This window comes from Kogia breviceps, chromosome X, assembly GCF_026419965.1.
Source record: "Kogia breviceps isolate mKogBre1 chromosome X, mKogBre1 haplotype 1, whole genome shotgun sequence".
In the NCBI taxonomy this organism is placed as follows: Eukaryota; Metazoa; Chordata; class Mammalia; order Artiodactyla; family Physeteridae; genus Kogia; species Kogia breviceps.
In genome coordinates this window covers 78,848,145-78,871,453 of record NC_081330.1, presented here as the reverse complement: position 1 = coordinate 78,871,453, position 23,309 = coordinate 78,848,145, and the positions used below count along the sequence as shown (strand labels likewise).

The following is a 23,309-nucleotide window of genomic DNA, read 5'->3' as shown; positions in this document are numbered from 1 at the left end:
TTCTCATTTCACATTTTTTATCACAGGAGGTGACATACCATATGTTTTCTTTTCATTTTCCATTTTAAAGTTAATACTATATGAGGATTAACTTTTATTGAGTGAATATGGGCAGTAAGTATAATTAATCTTGATAATTTCTGTTGTCTGAGTGCTTCCCTAAATTAAGATTACTTTGTTTAAATTGAAGTACAGTTGATTTACAAGGTTGTGTTAATTTCTACTATACAGCAAAGTGATGCAGTTATACATATATATACGTTCTTTTTTATATTATTTTCCATTATGTTTTATCCCAGGACATTGAATGTAGTTCCCTGTGTTATACGGTAGGACCTTGGTGTCCATCCATTCTGTAATAGTTTGCATCTACTAACCCCAAACTCCTAGTCCATCTCGTCCTATCTTCCTCCCCCATGGCAACCACAAGTCTGTTCTCTATGTCTATGAGTCTGTTTCTGCTTCATAGATAGGTTCATCTGTGTCATATTTTAGATTCCACGTATAAGTGATATCATATGGTATTTGTCTTTCTCTTTCTGACTTACTTCACTTAGTATGATAATCTCTAGTTGCATCCATGTTACTACAAATGGCATTATTTCAGTCTTTTTTATGACTGAGTACTATTCCATTGTATATATGTACCACAGCTTCTTTTTCCATCCATCTGTTGATGGTTATTTGGTTTGTTTCCATGAATTGGCTATTGTGAATAGTGCTGCTATGAACATAGGGGTGCATCTATCTTTTTTAATTGTAGTTTTGTCAGGATATATGCCTAGGAGTGGGATTGCTGGATCATATGGTAATTGTATTTTTCGTTTTCTGAGGAAACCCCATACTGTTCCCCATAGTGGTTACACCAACTTACAGTCCCACCAACAGTGTAGGAGGATTCCCTTTTCTCCACACCCTCTCCAGTATTTGTTATTTGTAGACTTTTTAATGATGGGCATTCTGAGTGGTGTAAGGTGGTACCTCATTGTAGCTTTGATTTGCATTTCTAGCTTGTATGTTTGATTAGGTCCCATTAGTTTATTTTTGCTTTTATTTCTATTGCCTTAGGAGACTGACCTAAGAAAATATTGGTAAGATTTATGTCAGAGAATGTTTAGCCTATGTTCTTTTCTGGGAGTTTTATGGGGTCCTGTCTTATATTTATGTCTCTAAGTAATTTTGAGCTTATTTTTATGCACAGTGTGAGTGTGTGTTCTAACTTCACTGATTTACATACAGCTGTCCAACTTTCCCAGCACCACTTGCTGAAGAGACTGTCTTTGTCTCATTTTATATTCTTGCCTCCTTTGTTGAATATTAATTGACCATAGGTCTGTGAGTTTATTTCTGGGCCCTCTATTCTTTTCCATTGATCCATATGTCTGTTTTTGTGCAAATACCATATTGTTTTGATTACTGTAGCTTTGTAGTATTGTCTGAAGTCTGGGATGAGTATGTCTCCTACTTTGTTCTTTTTTTCCTCAGGATTGCTTTGTCAATTCTGGGTCTTCTATGATTCCATATAGATTTTAGGATTAGTTGTTCTAGTTCTGTGAAAAAATATCATGGGTAATTTGATAAGTATTGTGTTAAATCTGTGTATTGCTTTGGGTAGTATGGCCATTTTGACAATATTAATTCTTCCAGTCCAAGAGTTTGGGATATTTTTCCACTTCTTTGAATCATTTTCATTGCTTTTATTAATGTTTTATAGGTGTCAGCATATAAGTCTTTCAACTCTTTGGTCAGGTTTATTTATTTATTTTTCTTGGCTGTAAGTTTTTTATTTTAATTTTTTAACATCTTCTTTGGAGTATAATTGCTTTACAATGGTGTGTTAGTTTCTGCTTTACAAAAAAGAAATTAGTTATATATATACATATGTTACCATATCTCTGCCCTCTTACGTCTCCCTCCCTCCCACACTCCCTATCCCACCCTTCCAGGTGGTCACAAACCACCTAGCTGATCTCCCTGTGCCATGCGGCTGCTTCCCACTAGCTATTCAGCCTATGCTTGGTAGTGTATATATGTCCATGCCACTCTCTCAATTCGTCAGAGCTTAGCATACCCCATCCCCATATCCTCGAGTCCATGCTCTAGTAGGTCTGTGTTTTATTCTTATCCTACCCCTAGCCTCTTCATGACATTTTTTTCTTAGATTCCATATATATGTGTTAGCATACAGTATTTGTTTTTCTCCTTCTGACTTACTTCACTCTGTATGATAGACTCCAGGTCTATCAACCTCATTACAAATAACTCAGTTTCATTTCTTTTTATGGCTGAGTAATATTCCATTGTATATATGGGCCACATTTTCTTTATCCATTCATCTGTCGATGGACACTTAGGTTGCTTCCATGTCCTGGCTATTGTAAATAGAGCTGCAATGAACATTTTGGTACATGACTCTTTTTGAATTATGGTTTTCTCAGGGAATATGTCCAGTAGTGGGATTTCTGTGGCATATGGTAGTTATATTTGTAGTTTTTAAAGGAACTTCCATATTGTTCTCCATAGTGGCTGTATCAATTTACATTCCCACCAACAGTGTAAGAGGGTTCCCGTTTCTCCACACCCTCTCCAGCATTTATTGTTTCTAGACTTTTTGATGCTGGCCATTCTGACCTGTGTTAGAGGATATAACATTGTAGTTTTGATTTGCATTTCACTATTGATTAATGATGTTGAGCATTCTTTCATGTGTTTGTTGGCAATCTGTATATCTTCTCTGGTGAAATGTCTATTTGGTTCTTCTGCCCAGTTTTGGATTGGGTTGTTTGTTTTTTTGTTACTGAGCTGCCTGAGTTGCTTATAAAGTTTGGAGATTAATCCTTTGTCAGTTGCTTCATTTGCAAATATTTTATCCCATTCTGAGGGTTGTCTTTTGCTCTTGTTCATGGTATCCTTTGCTGTACAAAAGCTTTTAAGTTTCATTAGGTCCCATTTGTTTATTTTTGTTTTTCTTTCCATTTCTCTAGGAGGTTGGTCAAAAAGGATCTTGCTGTGATTTATGTCATACGCTGTTCTGCTAATGTTTTCCTCTAAGACTTTGATAGTGTCTGGCCTTACATTTAGGTCTTTAACCCATTTTCAGTTTCTTTTTGTGTATGGTATTAAGGACTGTTCTAATTTCATATTTTTACATGTACCTGTCCGCTTTTCCCAGCACCACTTATTGAAGAGGCTGTCTTTTCTCCATTGTATATTCTTGCCTCCTATGTCAAAGATAAGGTGACCATATGTGCATAGGTTTATCTCTGGGCTTTCTATCCTGTTCCACTGATCTATATTTCTGTTTTTGTGACAGTACCATACTGTCTTGATTACTGTAGCTTTGTAGTATAGTCTGAAGTCAGGGAGCCTGAATCCTCCAGCTCCATTTTTCGTTCTCAAGATTTCTTTAGCTATTCGAGGTCTCTTGTGTTTCCGTACGAATTGTAAAAATTTTTGTTCTAGTTCTGTAAAAAATTCCATTGGTAGTTTGACAAGACTGCATTGAATCTGTAGATTGCTTTGGGTAGTAGTGTCATTTTCACAATTTTGATTCTTCCAATCCAAGAACATGGTATATGTCTCCATCTATTTGTATCATGTTTAATTTCTTTCATCAGTGTCTTATAATTTTCAGGATACAGGTCTTTTGTCTCCTGAGGTAGGTTTATTCCTAGATATTTTATTCTTTTTGTTACAATGGTAAATGAAAGTGTTTTCTTAAATTCACTCTCAGATTTTTCATCATTAGAGTATAAGAATGCTAGAGATTTCTGTGCATTAATTTTGTATCCTGATACTTTACCAAATTCATTGATTGGTTCTAGTAGTTTTGTAGTAGCATCCTTAGTATTCTCTATGTATAGTATCATGTCATCTGCAAACAGTGACAGCTTTACTTCTTTTCTTATTTGGATTCCTTTTATTTCTTTTACTTCTCTGATTGCTGTGGCTAGGACTTCCAAAACTATGTTGAATAAGAGTGGTGAGAGTGGGCAACCTTGTCTTGTTCCTGATCTTAGTGGAAATGGTTTCAGTTTTTCACCATTGAGAATGATGCTGGCTGTGGGTTTGTCATATATGGCCTTTATTATGCTGAGGAAAGTTCCCTCTATGCCTCCTTTCTGCAGGATTTTTATCATAAATGGGTATTGAATTTTCTCAAAAGCTTTCTATGCATATATTGAGATCATCATATGGTTTTTATCCTTCAGTTTGTTGATATGGTGTATCACGTTGATTGATTTGCGTATATTGAAGAATCCTTGCATTCCTGGAATAAACCCCACTTGATCATGGTGTATGATCCTTTTAATGTGCTGTTGGATTCTGTTTGCTAGTATTTTGTTGAGGATTTTTGCATCTATGTTCATCAGGGATATTGGCCTGTAGTTTTCTTTCTTTGTGATGTCTTTGTCTGGTTCTGGTGTCAGGGTTATGGTGCCCTCATAGAATGAGTTTGGGAGTGTTCCTCCCTCTGCTATCATTTGGAAGAGTTTCAGAAGGATAAATGTTTGATAGAATTCGCCTGTGAAGCCATCCAGTCCTGGGTTTTTCTTTGTTGGAAGATTTTTAATCACAGTTTCAATTTCAGTGCTTGTGGTTGGTCTGTTCATATTTTCTTTTTTCCTGGTTCAGCCTAGGCATGTTGTGCATTTCTAAGAATTTGTCCATTTCTTTCAGGTTGTCCATTTTAATGGCATACAGTTGCTTGTAGTAATCTCTAATAATCATGTGTATTTCTGCAGTGTCCATTGTTACTTCTCCTTTTTCATTTCTAATTCTATTGATTTGAGTCTCTTCCCTTTATTTCTTAATGAGTCTGGATAATGGTTTATCAATTTTGTTTATCTTCTCAAAGAACCAGCTTTTAATTTTATTGATCTTTGTTACCATTTCCTTCATTTCTTTTGCATTTATTTCTGATCTAATCTTTATGATTTCTTTCCTTCTGCTAAATTTGGTTTTTATTTGTTCCTCTTTCTCTAATTACTTTAGTTGCTAAGTTAGGTTGTTTATTCGAGATGTATCCTGTTTCTTAAGGTAGGATTGTATTGCTATAAACTTCCCTCTTAGAACTGCTTTTGCTGTGTCCCATAGGTTTTGAATTGTTGTGTCTCCATTGTCAGTTTTTTCTAAGTCTTTTTTGATTTCCTCTTTGATTTCTTCAGTGATCACTTCGTTATTAAGTAGTGTATTTTTTTATCCTCCATGTGTTTGTATTTTTACAGATCTTTTCCTATAATTGATATCCAGTCTCATAGTGTTGTGGTTGGAAAAGATACTTGATACGATTTCAATTTTCTTAGACTTACCAAGGCTAGATTTGTGACCCAAGATATGATCTATACTGGAGAATGTTCCATGAGCAATTGAGAAAAATGTGTATTCTGTTGTTTTTGGATGGAATGTCCGATAAATATTAATTGAGTGCATCTTGTTTGATGTATCATTTAAAACTTGTGTTTCCTTGTTTATTTTCATTTTGGATGATTTGTCCCTTGCTGAAAGTGGGGTGTCACAGTCCCCTACTATGATTGTTTTACTGTCAATTTCCCCTTTTTTGCCTGTTAGTATTTGCCTTATGTATTGAGGTGCTCTGAATTTGGGTGCATAAATATTTAAAATTGTTATATCTTCTTCTTGGATCAATCCCTTAATCATTATGTAGTGTCATTCTTTGTCTCTTGTAATAGTTTTTATTTTAAAGTCTATTTTGTCTGATATGATAATTGCTACTCCAACTTTCTTCTGATTTCCATTTGCATGGAATATCTTTTTCCATTCCCTCACTTTCAGTCTGTATGTGTCCCTGGGTATGAAGTGGGTCTCTTGTAGACAGCATATATATGGGTCTTGTTTTTGTATCCATTCAGCCAGTTTGTGTCTTTTGGTGGGAGCATTTAATCCATTTACTTTTAAGTTAGTTTTTGATATGTATATTCCTATTGCCATTTACTTAATAGTTTCGGGTTTTTTGTTCTAGGTCTTTTCCTTCTTTTGTGTTTCTTGCCTAGAGAAGTTCCTTTAGCATTTGTTGTAAAGCTGGTTTGGTGGTGCTGAACTCTCTCAGCTTTTGCTTGTCTGTAAAGGTTTTAATTTCTCCATCAAATCTGAATGAGATCCTTGCTGGGTAGAGTAATCTTGGTTGTAGGTTTTTCTCCTTCTTCACTTTATATATGTCCTGCCACTCCCTTCTGGCTTGCAGAGTTTCTGCTGAAATATCAGCTCTTAACCTTATCGGGATTCACTTGTGTGTTATCTGCTGTTTTTCCCTTGCTGCTTTTAATATGTTTTCTTTGTATTTAACTTTTGATAGTTTGATTAATATGTGTCTTGGCGTGTTTCTCCTTGGATTTATCCTGTATGGGACTCTCTGTGCTTCCTGGACTTGATTGACTATTTCCTTTCCCATATTAGGGAAGTTTTCAACTATAATCTCTTCAAATATTTTCTTAGTCCCTTTCTCTTTCTCTTCTTCTTCTGGGACCCCTATCATTCGAAGGTTGGTGTGTTTAATGTTGTCCCAGAAGTCTCTGAGACTCTCCTCAATTCTTTTCATTCTTTTTTTATTTATTCTGCTCTACAGTAGTTATTTCCACTATTTTATCTTCCAGGTCACTTATCCATTCTTCTGCTTCAGTTATTCTGCTATTGATCCCATCTAGAGTATTTTAAATTTCATTTATTGTGTTGCTCATCGTTGCTTGCTTCCTCTTTAATTCTTCTAGGTCCTTGTTAAATGTTTCTTGCATTTTGTCTATTCTATTTCCATGATTTTGGATCATCTTTACTATCATTATTCTGAATTCTTTTTCATGTAGATTGCCTATTTCCTCTTCATTTGCTAGGTCTGGTGGGTTTTTACCTTGCTCCTTCATCTGCTGTTGGATTTTCTGTCTTTTCATTTTGCTTACTGTGTTTGGGGTCTCCTTTTTGCAGGCTGCAGGTTCGTAGTTCCCGTTGTTTTTGGTGTCTGTCCACAATGGCTAAGGTTGATTCAGTGGGTTGAGTAGTTTTCCTGGTTTTGGGGACTAGTGCCTGTGTTCTGATGGATAAGGCTGGATCTTCTCTTTCTGGTGGGCAGGTCCACTTCTGGTGGTGTGTTTTGGGGTGTCTGTGACCTTATTATGATTTTAGGCATCTCTCAGCTAATGGATGGGGCTGTATTCCTGTCTTGCCTGTTTTGGGGCATAGGATGCCTAGCACTGTAGCTTGCTGGTCATTGAGTAAAGCTTGGTCTTGGTGTTGAGATGGAGATCTCTGTGAGATTTTCACCATCTCATTTTATGGGGAGCTGGAAGGTTCCTTGTGGACCAGTGTCCTGAAGTTGGTTCTCCCACCTAAGAGACATAGCCCTGACACGTGGCTGGAGCGCCAAGTGCCTTTAATCTTCAAGGCTCAGAATAAAAGGGAGAAAAAATATAAAGGAAAGGAAGGAAGGAAGGAAGGAAGGAAGGAAGGAAGGAAGGAAGGAAGGAAGGAAGGAAGGAAGGGAGGAAGGAAGGGAGGGAGGAAGGAAGGGAGGAAGAAAGGGATGTATAAAGGGAGGATGGAAGAAAGGAAGGAAGGAAGAAAGAAAGGAAGAAAGAAAGAAGATAAAATAAAGTAGGATAAAATAAATTTATTAAAATAAAAGATAATTATTAAGAAGAAAAATTTTTAAAGGAAAAAAATTTAAAAACGGTCTGTTAGAACCCTAGGACAAATGATGAAAGCAAAGCTATATATACAAAATCTCACACAGCAGCACACACATACACACAAAAAGAGAAAAGGGGGAAATTAATAATATATCTTGTTCCCAAAGTCCACCTTCTCAACTTGGGATGATTCACTGTCTATTCAGGTATTCCACAGATGCAGGGCTCTTCAAGTTGATTGTGCAGATTTAATCCCCTACTTCTGAGGCTGTTGGGAGGGACCTCCCCCTCTCGTCTTTTTTCACACAGCTCCTGGGGTTCAGCTTTCAACTTGGCCCTGCCTCTGTGCGTATGTCGCCCAAGGGCGTCTGCTCATTGCTCAGACAGGACGGTGTTAAAGGAGCAGCTGATTCAGGAGCTCTCTCTCAGTCCAGCAGGAAGGAGTGGTATGGATGCGGAGTGAGCCTGCAGTGGCAGAGGCCAGGAAGACGTTGCACCAGCCTGAGGCATGCCATGCATTCTCTCGGGGAAGTTGTACCTGGATCCTGGGACCCTGGCAGTGGCGGGCTGCACAGGCTCCTGGGTGTGGAGGTGTGGAGAGTGACCTGTGCTCACACAGGCTTCTTGGTGGTGGCAGCAGCAGCCTTAGCATCTCATGCCCATCTCTGGTGTCCACTCTGATAGCCACGGCTCGCGCCCATTTCTGGAGCTCCTTTATGCCATGTGTTTAATCCCCTCTCTTCTCACACCAGGAATCAAAGAGGCAAGAAAAAGTCTCTTGTCTTTTCGGCAGCTCCACGCCCATTTCTGGAGCTCCTTTAAGCAGCACACTTAGTCCCCTCTCCTCACACCCCAGGAAGCAAAGAGAGAAGAAAAGGTGTCTTGCCTCTTCAGCAACTCCAGACTTCTCTTGGACTCCCTCCCGTCTAGCCATGGTACACTAACGCCTTCAGTCTGTGTTTACGCAGCCATCCCCAGTCCTCTCCCGGCTTCCAACTGAAGCCAGAGCCTCAGCTCCCAGTCCCTGCCCTTCCTGGCGGGTGAGCAGACAAGTCTCTCGGGCTTGTGAGTTCTGGTCAGCACCAATCGTCTGTGGGGATCTCTCTGCTTTGCCCTCCTCACCCTATTATTGTGCTCTCTTCTGTGGCTCCGAAGCTTCCCCCTCTGCCAACTGCAGTTTTTGCCCCTGAAGGGGCTTCTAGTGTGTGGGAACCTTTCCTCCTTCACAGCTCCCTTCCACTTGTGCAGGTCCCATCCCTATTCTTTAGTCTCTGTTTATTCTTTTTTCTTTTGCCCTACCATGGTATGTAGGGAGTTTCTTGCCTTTTGGAACGTCTGAGGTCTTCTGCCAGCGTTCAGTGAGTGTTCTATAGGAGCAGTTCCACGTGTCGATGTATTTCTGATGTATCTGTAGGGAGGAAGGTGATCTCCGTGTCTTACTCTTCTGCCATCTTCTCTCTCCCCCCTCTTTGGTGTAACTTTAAAAGGTATTGTTTTTTTACATTCCCTTTCTACTATTTCATTGTTAGTGTAAGGAAATGCAACCAATTTCTGTATGTTAATCTTATATCCTGCTACCTTGCTGAATTCATTTTCCAGTTCTAGTAGTTTATGTGTGGTGTCTTTAGGGTTTTCTATATATAGTATCATGTCATCTCCATATAATGACAATTTTACCTCTGCCATTCCAATTTGGATACTTTTTATTCCTTTTTATTGATTGTTGTGGCTAGGACTTCAAATACTATGTTGAATAGAAGTGGTGAGAGTGGTTATCCTTGTCTTTTTCCAGATTTTAGCCAAAAGGATTTCAACTTTTCCCCATTGAATACTATATTGGCTGTGGGTTTGTCATATATAGCTTTTATTATGTTGAGATATGTTCCCTCTATACCCACTTGGTGAGAGTTTTTATCATGAATGGAGGATGAATTTTGCCAAATGTTTTTTCTGCATCTATTGAGATGATCATGTGGTTTTTGTCTCTTTTTTTACTGATGTGGCATATCACATCAATTTGCATATTTTGAACTATGCTTGTAAACTTGAGATGAATCCCATCTGGTCATGGTGTATGATCTTTTTAATGTGATCTTGGATTTGGTTTGCTAATATTTCATTGAGTATTTATGCATCTATATGTATCATAGATATTGACCTGTAATTTTCTTTTTTGGTGGTATCTTTGGTTTTGGTATCAGAGTGATGGTGGCTTCATAGAATGTCTTTGGGAGTGTTCCCTTCTCTTCAGTCTTTTTGAAGATTTTGAGAAGGATCAGTAAAAGTTCCTCTTTGTATGTTTGTTAGAATTTGCCTGTGAAGCCATCTGGTCCTGGACTTCTGTTTGTAGGAATTTTTTTTTATACTTCATATTCTATTTCATTTCTAGTGATCAGTCTGTTTAAATTATCTATTTCTTCTTGATTCAGTTTTTTTTTTGTTTTGTTTTGTTTTGTTTTTTTGCGGTACGTGGGCCTCTCACTGTTGTGGCCTCTCCCGTTGTGGAGCACAGGCTACGGATGCGCAGACTCAGCAGCCATGGCTCACGGGCCAAGCCGCTCCGTGGCATGTGGGATCTTCCTGGACCAGGGCACAAGCCCGTGTCCCCTGCATCGGCAGGCGGACTCTTGTTCATAGCATGCTCTTATGGTTTTTTGTATTTCTGGAGTATCAGTTGAGATTTCTACTCTTTATTCTTTATTTTGTTTTCTTGGGTTCTCTCTCTTTTCTTCTTGGGGAGCCTAGCCAAAGGTTTATCTATATTGTTTACACTTTCAAAGAACCAGCTCTTGGTTTTATTATTTTTTTTCTTTTTACTTTTTAGTCTCTATTTTATTTCTTTTCTGATCTTTATTATTTCCTTCAATCTGCTGACTTTAAATTTTGTTTGTCCTTTTTTTTTCTAGTTTTTTTTAGGTGGGAGTATAGGTTGTTTATTTGAGATTTTTCCTTTATTTTTTTTTTTTTTGTGGGAGGACTATATCACTATGACCTTCCCTCTAATAACTACTTTTGCTACATCCCATAGATTTTTTATGGTTACATTTTCATTGTCATTTGTCTCAATGTATTTTTTAATTTCCTTTTTGATTTATTTCCTCATTGACCCATTGGTGTTTTTTAGTAGCATGTTTTTTAATCTTCATGTAATCGTTTGTGTTTTTTTCTCATTTCTTTTTCTGTGGTTGACTTCTAGTTTCATGCTGTTGTGGTCAGAGAATATGTTTGAAATAACTCCTATACTCTTAAATTTGTTGAGACTTGTTCTATGCCTTAATATGTGGTCAATCCTAAAGAATGTTCCATGTGCAGTTGAAAAGAATGTGTATTCGTTTGTTTTTTTTTTGAATGTAATGTCCTGAAATTCCAATTAAGTCTAACTGTCCTATAGTATCATTTGGGATCTCTGTTGCTTTATTACAGATTTTCTATCTAGAAGATCTGTCCATTTGAGTGGGCTGTTACAGTCTCCTACTATATTTTGTTCCTGTCAGTTTCTCTCTTTGTGTTTGCTAGTATTTGTTTTATGTATTAGGTGCTCCTCTATTTGGTACATATATGTTGATGAGTTGAAAATCCTCTTCTTGTAGTGATCCTTTTATCACTGTATATGTCCTTCTTTATCATTCTTTATTGCCTTTGTTTTAAAGTCTATTTTGTCTGATATGAGTATTGTGATCCCTGCTTTCTTATGATTTCTCTTATCATGAAATATCTTTTTTCATTCCCTCACTTTCGGTGTATGTCTGTCCTTTGCCCTAAAGTGGATCTGTAGTAGGCAGCTTACTGTAGGCTCTTGTTTGTTTATCCAATCTGGCCCTCTGTGTCTTTTGATTGGAGCATTTAGTCCATTGACATTTAAGGTAATTACTGATGCATATGTATTTATTGTCATTTTAAACCTTGTTTTCCCATTGCTTTTTTTTTTTTTTTTTTTTTTTTTTTTTTTGCGGTATGCGGGCCTCTCACTGTTGTGGCCTCTCCCGCCGCGGAGCACAGGCTCCGGATGCGCAGGCCCAGCGGCCATGGCTCACGGGCCCAGCCACTCCGCGGCATGTGGGATCCTCCCGGACCAGGGCACGAACCCGCGTCCCCTGCATCAGCAGGCGGACTCTCAACCACTGCGCCACCAGGGAAGCCCTCCCATTGATTTTATATTTCTTCTTTGTCCCTTTCTTTTTCTTTTTGTTTTTCTTTTTGTGGTTTGATGATTTCCTTTTGAATTATGCTTATGTTCTCTTCTTTTTGGTATTTGTGCATCTATTGTATGTTTTTGATTTGTGGTTACCCTGTTTTTCAAGTATGTTAACCCCTTCCTATATCTAATTGCCTTGGACTGGTAGTCATATAGGCTCAAACACATTCTAGGGAAAGAAATCTACATTTTCTTTCTCTCCTCCCCCACATTTTATGATTCTGATGTCCCCTTTTACATCTTCCTGTTCATCCTTTTGCTGTTCATTGTGGTTACCATCACTTTCATAGTATTTAAAGAATATTTTAAATCTGTGTACTGGCTTATTTAAGTGATTTACTATCCAATTGTGATTTTCTCTTTCTTATAGATTCTTGCTTCTTTTCTATTTAGAGAAGAACTTTCAGTATTTCCTTAAGGATAGGTTTAGAATTGCTGTATTCTTTTAGTTTCTGCTTGTCTGAAAAATTCTGGAACACAGACTTAGAGAACAAACATATGGACACCAAAGGGGGAGAGAAAGGGTAGGATGAATTGGGAGATTGGAATCAACATATATACACTAATATGTGTAAAATAGATAACTAATGAGAACCTGCTGTATAGCACAGGGAACTCCACTTTGCTGTACAGTAGAAACTAACATGACATTGTTAAACATCTATACCTTAATAAAAAATAATTTTAAAATTCTTTACCTCTCCTTGTATTCTAAATGATAACCATGCTGGGTAGAGTATTCTAAGTTGCAGATTATTCCCTTTCAAGACTTTGAATATATTTTGCCACTCCCTTCTGCTCTGCAACGTTTCTGTAGAGAAATCAGCTCATAGCCTTATGGGGATTCCTTTTTAATTAACTCTTTATTTTTCTTCTCTTGCTTCCTTTACAATCCTCTTAACTTTTGCCATTTTTATTATAATATGTCTTGGTGTAGGTCTGTTTGGGTTCATCTTGTTTGGGAGCTTCTGTGGTTCCTGTACCTGCATATCTGTTTTCTTCTTTAGGTTTGGGAAGTTTTCAGCCATAATTTCTTCAAATACATTTTTTATCTTATTTTCTTTCTTCTCCTTCTGGAATCCCTATTATGTGTAGATTGGCAAGCTTAATATTACCCCACAGTTCTCTTATACTGCTTTCATTTTTTTAAAATTTGACTTTCTTTCTGCTCTTCTGATTGGGTGATTTCACTTATTCTATCTTCCAGATTACTTATTCAGTCTTCTTCATTATTCATTCAGCTAATCATTGCCTTTAGCTCAGCTTTCGTCTCAGCAAATGAATTTTCTAATTCTTCCTGGCTCCTCCATATAGTTTCTAGTTACTTTTTATAGTAATCTGCACTTCTGTAAATAATCTTTCTTAGTTTCTTTGGTATTTTCATTACCTTCTTTTTGAACTTGGTGTCTATCAGACTAAAGAGGTCTGTTTCATTGTTTTTCCTTCAGGGGAATTCTCTTGGTCTTTTAACTGAGAGTGGCTCCTCTGCTTCTTCATTTTACTTGTGTTTCTCTTACTATGTGAGGTTAGGAGAAAGATTTATCTACTGGATTCTTGGAAGATTATTTACATGCAGGAGAATCCCTGCATAACTTGTGTGGGTTTAATATTTTTCACACAAGGGCTGCTTTTAGTCTGGATGCCTGCTGCCTCTTTCCTCAGCATGTACTGACTGTTATCCCTTTGATGGGGGTGTGTAGATGCAGAGCCCTGCACACACACCTAAGGCCTGAGCCAATGAGGGCAGTGATTGTCATCTGCTTGCAGGTCTCTCAACACACATCTGAAATGGTCCATGCACACCTTTGGAGCCTGTGATGACAGCACCTCATGCCCATCCCCAGAGCTCATGTAAGTGGTGTCCTGTTACCTCAGAGTATGTGCATGTTCAGAAGGAAGCTCCTATGTAGGTCCCACCCCTCCCCTTGCACTCCCTCTGACAATTGTACCTTGTCCCTCTGTTGGACCTAGGCTTCTTCCACATACACACTCGGTTACAGCTGCACCACACTCCAACCACTTCAGGCTGTCTCTGTGCAGCCAAGCCCAGTCCTTTCCCTGGGTCTGACCTCTGAAGCCTGAGCTTCAGCACCCAGACCCTGCCCACACCAGCAGAGGAGGCATCTCAGGCTGAGCAGCACAGGGTGGTGGTACTGACCATCTATGTAGGTCTCTCTTCCTTTTGCCTTTCGCAAACCAATTGTTGCACTCTCCTCTGAGGCTCTGAAGCTCCCCCACTGTTCTTATTTATCTCCCCACCAGTGAGGGGATTTCCCAATGTTTAGAAACCTTTCTTCTTTGACAGCTCCCTCCCAGGGGTGCATGTCCCATCTTGTTTCCTTTCTCTTTGTTTTTCTTTTTTCTTTTGTCCTACCAGATTACATGCAGATTTTCTTGCTCTTTCAGAAATCTGAGGTCTTCTGCCAGCCTTCAGAAAATGTTCTGTGAGAATCATTCCACATTTAGATGTGTTATTGATGTATTTGTGGGAGGTGAGCCCCACATCCTACTCCTCAGACATCTTGATCGCTCTCAGACTTCTTGATCACTCTCTGAAACCATTTTAAAGTTGAACAATTCAGTGACATTTAGGGCCCTAACAACATTGCACAACCATTTCTATCTAGTTGAAAAACATTTCCATCCCTCCAAGGTAAAACCCCTTACACATCAAGTGGTTTCTCCATTTCCCCTTTGCCCTTAGCCCCTGGTAAATATCAATCTGTGTTCTGTTTCTATGGATTTATCTATACTGAATATCTCCTGTATATTCTGAATGTTTCATTTACATAGGGTAACACAATGTATCTGGCTTCTATCCCTTAGCATAATGTTTTGAGTTTCATCCATGTTGTAGCATGTATTAATACTTCATTCTTTTTAGGACTGAATAATATTCATTGGTTTATTCATTCATCCTTTGATTAACATTTTGGTTGTTTTCATCTTTTGGTTATTGTGAATAATGTTGCAACAATACGTGTTAAATGCACTTGTTTGAGTACCTGTGTTCAGTTCTTTTGATTATATACCTATGATGGTAACTATAAGGTTATAGTTTTAATTAATAAGTCTATGTTTAATTGTTTTAGAAACTGCCAAATTGTTTTCCATAGTGTCTAGGCTGTTTTATGTCTCAACAGCAAAGTATTGAGGGTCCCAATTTCTCCACATCCTCGCCAACACTTATTTTTAAATTATTATTATTATTATTATTGTCATCCTGGTGAATATGAAGTAATATTTCATTGTGGCAAGGAGGAGATGAAGATGGCAGAGTAGGAGTACATGGAACTCACCCCCTACACACAAACACATCAAAATTACATCTACATGTGAGAACAATTCTCACAGAAAACTAATTGGAGTCTGATACAAAGACTCCTGTACAATAAAAGCTGTAAGAAAGATCCACATGGAATCAGGTAAGAAGGGATGAGATGTCATCAGATTCTGACCTGTGCCCCTAGGAATGTTCCCAGAGGAAAAGGGATTACATAAGTGGAGATCAGCCGTGGGGAGTGAGCGGTTTGAGCCAAATATTGGGCACCCCAGCCATGGGGTACCACACATAGAAGATAAGCCCCCCCCTTGTCTGGTTGGAGGGCCAGTGGGACTAACAGGAGAGCTGTGGGAAGCCTGGACTCCAGTCTTGAGGAGTGCACATATGCTTGCTTGATCATAAAGGAGGGCAGAGGGGGTGGATTGAGACTGCACTAGTGGCTGGCTGTGAGCACCCTGGCCCACACCCCAGTTTGAGTCAAAAGAACACTCCAGCCCCACTTGCTTTCTAACACAGCTCTACACTGGGGCAAGGGTCGACATGGCTGAGGAGAGAGCTTCACTGTGAGTCAGACAGGTGGCTCAGACTCAAAGTGGCCTTTGAGTAGGATGGGTGCAGGCATTACTGGTGCTTACCGAGGCAGTGCATCACATGCAGCCCAGCCCCTATCTCTATGGCTGGACCACCACAGTCCCTGCCCCACCCCATATGGAGAGCACACAGAAGGCCCACCTGCTCTATGACCCAACTCCATACCAAAGTGAGAGCAGAAGAGGTCAAGGGGAGAGATCCTTTGCAAGGGACAAAGGAGGTTCAGAGCTAAAGTGGGATCTAGCAGGACAGTGGCAGCCATTGATGGTGCTTACACAAGCAGTAAATGAGAAGCAGCTTCAATCTCTGTGAAAAATAACCACAGCTAACACCCTGACCCACACAGTGTTCACACCAGCCCCTCTTATTCCAGTACTGCTCCCCTCTGGTGTTAGGGTACCAGTCCTGCAGGGGGGGAACACAAACTTAAAGAGACCCATCTTGGACCTGACCCATTGGGCTTCTGCTCCAGCAACTTTGGACCTGACCCCACCCACAATAGAGCAGAGACAGCCAGTGAGCAGAGGGAAAGCCCCAGCTCACACCTGGCTCTGGCCTTAGAAACTTCATCTCCAGCCCCACCTCCTACCAAGGTGATAGCTAACAGCACACCCTGAGGAAAGACATGAACTGTTTCCATTTCAAGCTCAGCTCTCCCATCAAAGCCATTAGGCAAACACAGACTATGTAAGGATGTTCCCACATAAGGACACTCCTTCAAGACCACAGTAGGTAACTGTTTCACCCAATTTCATAGACACTGAGGAAGATAAGCAAAATGAGAAGACAGAGGAATTTGTCTCAATTGAAAGAGCAAGAGAAAACCACTGAACATACAACTATTGAAACAGAAATAAACAATTTACCATATAAAGAATTCAAAGTATTAGTAATATGAATGCCAACTGAATTTGGGAAAATAATAGATGAACACAGTGAGAAAATTAACAAGGAATGAGAAAATATAAAAAGAACCAGTCAGAATGGAAGAATACAATAACTGAAATGAAAAGTGCACTAGAAAGAATAACAGCAGACTAGGTGATACTGAAGAACACATAGGACTTGAGATCAAGATGACAGAGTAGAAGGATGTGGGCTCACCCCTTCTAATGGAAACACCAAAATCACAACTAACTGCTGAACAACCATTGACAGAAAAATGCTGGAACCTACCAAAAAAAGATACCCTACAGACAAAGACAAAGAAGAAGACATGAGATGGTAGGAGGGGTGTAATAGAGATAAGATCAAATCTGATAACTGCTGGGTGGACGATCCATGGACTGGAGAGTAACTGACCCACAGGAGTGAAAGTCCTGAGGCCCACATCAGTTTTCCCAACCTGAGGAACTGGCAACAGGAGGAGGAGCCCCTAGAGAATACAGTTTTGAAAGCCAGTGGGGTTTGATGACAGGAAATCCACAGGACCAGGGGAAACAGAAACTCCACTCTTGGAGGGCACACACAAGGTCCTGTGCACCCAGAAACCCAGGGGAAAAAAGCAGTGATCTCATAAGAGACAGAGACAGACCTATGTGCTAGTTTGGGTGGGTATCCTGTGGAGGTGGGGGGGAAACTGTGCCTCACGGTGAGGACAAAGATATGACAGCAGCAGTTCTGGAAGTGCTCATTGGAATGAGGCAACCAAAAGCCACCACCCAACAGGCTCAGTGCTGGGATGCCTCAGGCCAAACAACCAACAGAGTGGGAACATAACCCTACCTATCAGCAGACAGTCTGCTTAAAATTTACTTGAGCACAGCCCTGCTCACCAGAGGGAAAAACACAGATCCTTACACCAGTGGAGTCCCACCCATCAGGAAGCTGGCAAAAGCCTCATAGACAGCCTCATCCATCAGATAGCAGACAGCTGAAGCAAGAAGAACTACAATCCTGCAACCTGCAGAATAGAAACTGTAATCACAGAAAGATAGACAGAATGAGATGGCAGAGGAATATGTCTCAAATGAAGGAACAAGATAAAACCCCAGAAGAACAACTAAATGAAGTGGAAATAGACAACCTTCTGGAAAAAGAATTCCAAATACTGAGAGTTAAGATGATCCAGGATCTTAGAAAAAGAATGGAGGCAAGGATCGACAAGATGCAAGAAATGCTTAACAAAGACCCAGAAGAAAAAACAGAGTTGAACAATAAAATAACTGAAATTAAAAATGCACTAGAAGGAATCAATAGCAGAGTAACTGAGGCAGAAGAATGGATGGTGGAAATTGCTGCCATGGAACAGAATAAAGAAAAGAATGAAAAGAAATGAAGACACTCTAAGAGACTTCTGGGACAACATTAAACACACCAACATTTGCATTAGAAGGGTCCCAGAAGGAAAAGAGACAAAGGACCTGTGAAAATATTTGAAGAGATAATAGCTGAAAACGTCCCTAACATGGGAAAGGACACAGTCATCCAAGTCCAAGAAGTGCAGAGTGTCCCAGGCAAGATAAATCCAAGGAGGAACACACCAAAACACATAGCAATCAAACTGACAAAAGTTAAAGACAAAAAATAATTTCTAAAACCAACAAGGAAAAAGCAACAAATAACATACAAGGGAACTCCCATAAGGTTATAAGCTGATTTCTCAGTGGAAAATCTGCAGGCCAGAAGGTAATGGCATGATATATTTAAAGTGTTGAAAGGGAAAAGCCTACACCTAGAACACTGCATCCTGCAAGGCTCTCATTCAGATTCAATGGAGAAATCAAAAGCTTTACAGACAAGCAAAAGCTAAGAGAATTCAACAGCACCAGACCAGCTTTGCAACAAATACTAAAGGAACTTCTCTAAGTGAAAAAGAAAGACCCACAATTAGAAAGAGAAAAATTATAAATTGAAAGCTCACCAGCAAAGACAAACATACAGTAAAGGTAGGAAACTGTCTGCACATAAATATGATATCAAAACCACCAATCATAAGAACACAAATGCAGGATATTGGAAATTCATTTGAAATTAAGAAACCAGCAACTTAAAACAATCTTCTTTATCTATAGACTGCTATATCAAAACTTCATGATAACCGCCAAACAAAAATCTACAATAAATACACGCAAAAAAAAGGAAAAAATAATCCAAACATAACACCAAAATTAGTCATCAAATCAAAAGAGAAGAGAGCAAAAGCAGAAGGGAAGAAAAACACCTATAATAACAAATCAAAAACAATTAACAAAATGGCAATATGACCATACATATCAATAATTACCTTAAACATAAATGGATTATATACTTCAACCAAAAGACATAGACTGACTGAATGAATACAAAAACAAGACCCATATATATACTGTATAAAAGAGACCCACTTCAGATCTAGTGACACATACAGACTGAAAGTGAGGGGATAGAAGAAGTTATTCCATGCAAAAGGAAATCAAAAGAAAGCTGGAGTAGAAATATTCATATCAGACAAAATAGACTTTAAAATAAAGAATGCTACAAAAGCCAAAGAAGGACACTGCACAATGATCAAGGGAACAATCCAAGAATGAAATATAACAGTTGTAAATATATATGAACCCAACATAGGAGCACCTCAATATATAAGTCAAATACTAACAGCCACAAAGGGAGAAATCGACAGTAACACAATAATAGTGGAGGACGTTAACACTCCACTTTCATCAAGGGACAAATCATCCAGACAGAAAATCAATGAGGAAACACAGGCCTGAAATTACACATTAGACCAGATGGACTAAACTGATATTTATTATATCCAAAAGCAGCAGAATACACTTTCTTCTCAAGTACACATGAAACATTCTCCAGGATTGATCACATGTTGGCCTCACAAAGCAAGACTCGGTAAATATAAAGAAATTGAAATCATATCAAGTATCTTTTCTGACCACAATGCTATGAGATTAGAAATCAACTACACACACACACACACATACACACACACACACAAACTGTAAAAGCGCAAACATGTGGAGGCTAAACAACCAATGGATCAGAGAAGAAATCAAAATGGAAATCAAAAAAATTCCTAGAGACAAATGAAAATGAAAGCACGTTGATTCAAAACCTAAGGGATTAAACAAAACCAGTTCTAAGAGGAAAGTTCATATCAATACAATCTTACTTCAATGAACAAGAAAAATCTCAAATAAACAACCTATCCATACACCTAAAGCAACTAGAGAAAGAAAACAAACAAAACACAAAGTTAGCAGATGGAAAGAAATAAAGATTAGAGCAGATAAATGGCATAGAGACCAAAAAACAATAGAAAAGATAAATGAAACTAAAAGATGCTACTTTGAAAAGATAAACAAAATTGATAAACCTTTAGCAAGACTCATCAAGAAAAAGGGAGAGGGTTCAAATCAATAAAATTAGAAATGAAAAGGCAGTAGTTACAATGGACAGCACAGGAATACAAAGGCTCATAAGAGACTACTACAAGCAACTATATGCCAATAAAATGGAGAACATGGAAGAAATGGACAAATTCCTGGAAAAGTACAATCTCCCAAGACTGAACAAGGTAGAAATAGAAAATATAAATAGACCAATCACAAGTACTGAAATTGAAACTGTGATTTTAAAACTCCCAACAAACAAAAGGCCAGAACGAGATGGCTTCACAGGTGAAATCTACCAAACATTTAGAAGAATTAAGACTTATTCTTCTGAAACTTTTCCAAAAAATTTGAGACGGAGGAATACCCCCAAGCTCATTCTATGAGGAAAAAAATCACCCTGATACCAAAACCAGACAAAGACACCTCAAAAAAAAAAAAAAGAAGAAGAAGAAGAAAATGACAGGCCAATATAACTGATGAACATAGATGCAAAAATCCTCAACAAAATTCTAGCAATCCGAATCCAGCAATACATTAAAAGGATCATACCCCATGATCAAGTGGGGGTTATCCCAGGGATGCAAGGATTTTTTAATACCCGCAAATCAGTCAGCATAATACACCACATCAACAAACTGAAGAATAAAACCATGTGATCATCTCAATAGATGTAGAAAAAGCTTTTGACAAAATCCAACACCAGTTTATGATAAAATCTCTCCAGAAAGTGGGCATAGAAGAGACATACCTCAACATAATAAAGGCCATCTATGACAAACCTACAGCTAACATCATATTCAATGGTGAAATGGTGAAAACATTACCTCTAAGATGAGGAACAAGACAAGGATGTCCACTTTTGCCACTCTTACACAACATATTCCTAACCACGGCAGTCAGACAAGAAAAATAATCAAAAGTTATCCAAATGGGAAAAGAAGAAGTAAAACTGTCACTGTTTGCAGATGACATGATACAATACATCGAAAATCCTAAAGATGCTCCCAGAAAAGTACTAGAGCTCATCAATGAATTTGGTGAAATTACAGGATACAAAATTAATAAACAGAAATCTGTTGCATTCCTATACACTAATGACAAAAGATCAGAAAGAGAAATTCAAGAAACAGTCCCATTTACCATCACATCAAAAAGAGGAAAATACCTAGGAATAAAAATGCCTAAGGAGACAAAAGACCTGTGCTCTGAAGACTATAAGATGTTGATGAAAGAAATCAAACACAATGCAAACAGATAGAAAGATATACCATGTTCTTGGATGGGAAGAATCAATACTGTTAAAATGACTATGCTACCCAAGGCAATCTACAGATTCAATGCAATTCCTATGAAACTACCAATGGCATTTTTCACAGAACTGGAGAAAAAAATCTGAAAATTTGTATCAAAACAAAAAAGGTCTCAAATGGAAAAAGCATTCTTGAAAAAGAAAAACGAGCTGGAGGGATCAGGCTCCCTGATTTCAGACAAAGCTACAGCCATCAAAACAGTATGGTACTGGCACAAAAACAGAAATATAGATCAATGGAACAGGATAGAAAGCCAAGAAATAGACCCAAGACCTATGGTCAATTAATCTACAACAATGGAGGCAAGACTATACAATGGAAAAAAAGACAGTCTCTTCAATAAATGGTGCTAAGAAAACTAGACAGGTACATGTAAAAAATGAAATTAGAACATTCTTTAACACCATACACAAAAATAAACTCAAAATGGATTAAAGGCCTAAATTTAAGACTGGATACTATAAAATTCTTACAGGAAAATACAGGCAGAACAGCCTTTGATATAAATCGCAGAAATATCTTTTTTGATCTATCTCCCAGAATAATGGAAATAAAAACAAAAATAATCAAATGGGACCTAATTAAACTCAAAAGCTTTTGCACGGCAAAGGAAACCACAAATAAAATGAAAAGACAACCCACAGAATGGGAGAAAAGATTTGGAAATGATGCAACCAACAAGGGATTAGTCTCCAAAATTTACAGACAGCTCATGTGGCTCAATATCCAAAAAACAAACAAACAAAAAATCAAAAATGGGCAGAAGACCTAAATAGATATTTCTCTAAAGAAAACATACAGATGGCCAAGGGGTACATGAAAAGATGCTCAACATTGCTGTTTATTAGAGAAATGCAAATCAAAACTACAATGAGATATCACCTCACACTAGTCAGAATGGCCATCAGCAAAGTCTACAAACAATAAATGCTGGAGAGGGTGTGGAGAAAAGTGAACTCTCCTATGCTCTTGTTGGGAGTGTAAATTAGTACAGACACTATGCAGAACAGTATGGAGGTTCCTTTAAAAAAGAAAAACTAAAAATAAGCTGAGCTCAAGATGGTGGAATAGAAGGACGTGCACACACTCTTTCTTACGATAACACATGAATCACAACTAACTGTTGAACAATCACCAAAAAAAAAAAAAAAACTGGAACTTACCAGAAAAGATATCCAACATCCAAAGACAAAGAAGAAGCCAAAACAAGATGGTAGGAGGGGCACAACTGCAATAAAATCAAATCACACACCCAACGGGTGGGTGACCCACAAACTGGAAAGCAATTATACCACAGAAGCTGTCCCACTGGAGTGAAAGTTCTGAGCCCCTTTGTCAGGCTTCCCAGCCTAGGGGTCTGGTAATGGGTGGAGGAGTCCCCAGAGAATCAGGCTTTGAAGGACAGTAGGATTTAATTGCAGGACTTCCACAGGACTGGGGAAAACATAAACTCCACTCTTGGAGGGCACACACAAAGTCTTGTGTACACAAGGACCCAAAGGAAAAAAGCAGTGACCCCAGAAGAGACTAAGCGAGACCTACCTGCTAGTATTGGAGGTTTTCCTGCAGAAGCAGGGGACAGCTGTGGCTCACTGCAGGGATAAGTACACTGGCAGCAGCAGTTCTGGGAAGTACTCATTGGTGTGAATCCTCCAGGAGGGCACCATCAGCCTCAACAAATAGCTTGTAGGTTACAGTACTGGGTTGTTTGGGGCCAAGCAACCAACAGGGAGGGAACAAGCCCCACCTATCAGCAGAGAAGCCAATTAAAGTTTTACTGAGCACATTCCTGCCCACCAGAGAGAAAAAGCCCAGCTCTACCCACCACCAGTCCTTCTAATCAGGAAGCTTACACAAGCCTCTTAGATAGCCTCATCCACCAGAAGGCAGACAGCAGAAGCAGAAAAACTACAATCCTGCAGCCTGTGGAACAGAAACCACAATCACAGAAAGTCAGAC

At 38.7% G+C, this 23,309-nt stretch overlaps 1 protein-coding gene across 5 annotated transcripts in view; it reads left to right on the top strand.

The window, feature by feature from the left end:
- The window catches only part of ZC3H12B (zinc finger CCCH-type containing 12B), a 689,142-nt gene that overhangs the window by 498,217 nt on the left and 167,616 nt on the right, over positions 1-23,309 (top strand). Inside the window, exon 4 of one of the 5 annotated variants that reach the window (XM_067023459.1) lies at positions 13,603-13,686. The exons of the other annotated variants lie outside the window; for them this stretch is intronic. The gene's annotated coding sequence lies outside the window, so the exon portion shown is untranslated. The remainder of the gene's footprint in view (positions 1-13,602; positions 13,687-23,309) is intronic. 5 annotated transcript variants of the gene reach the window in all.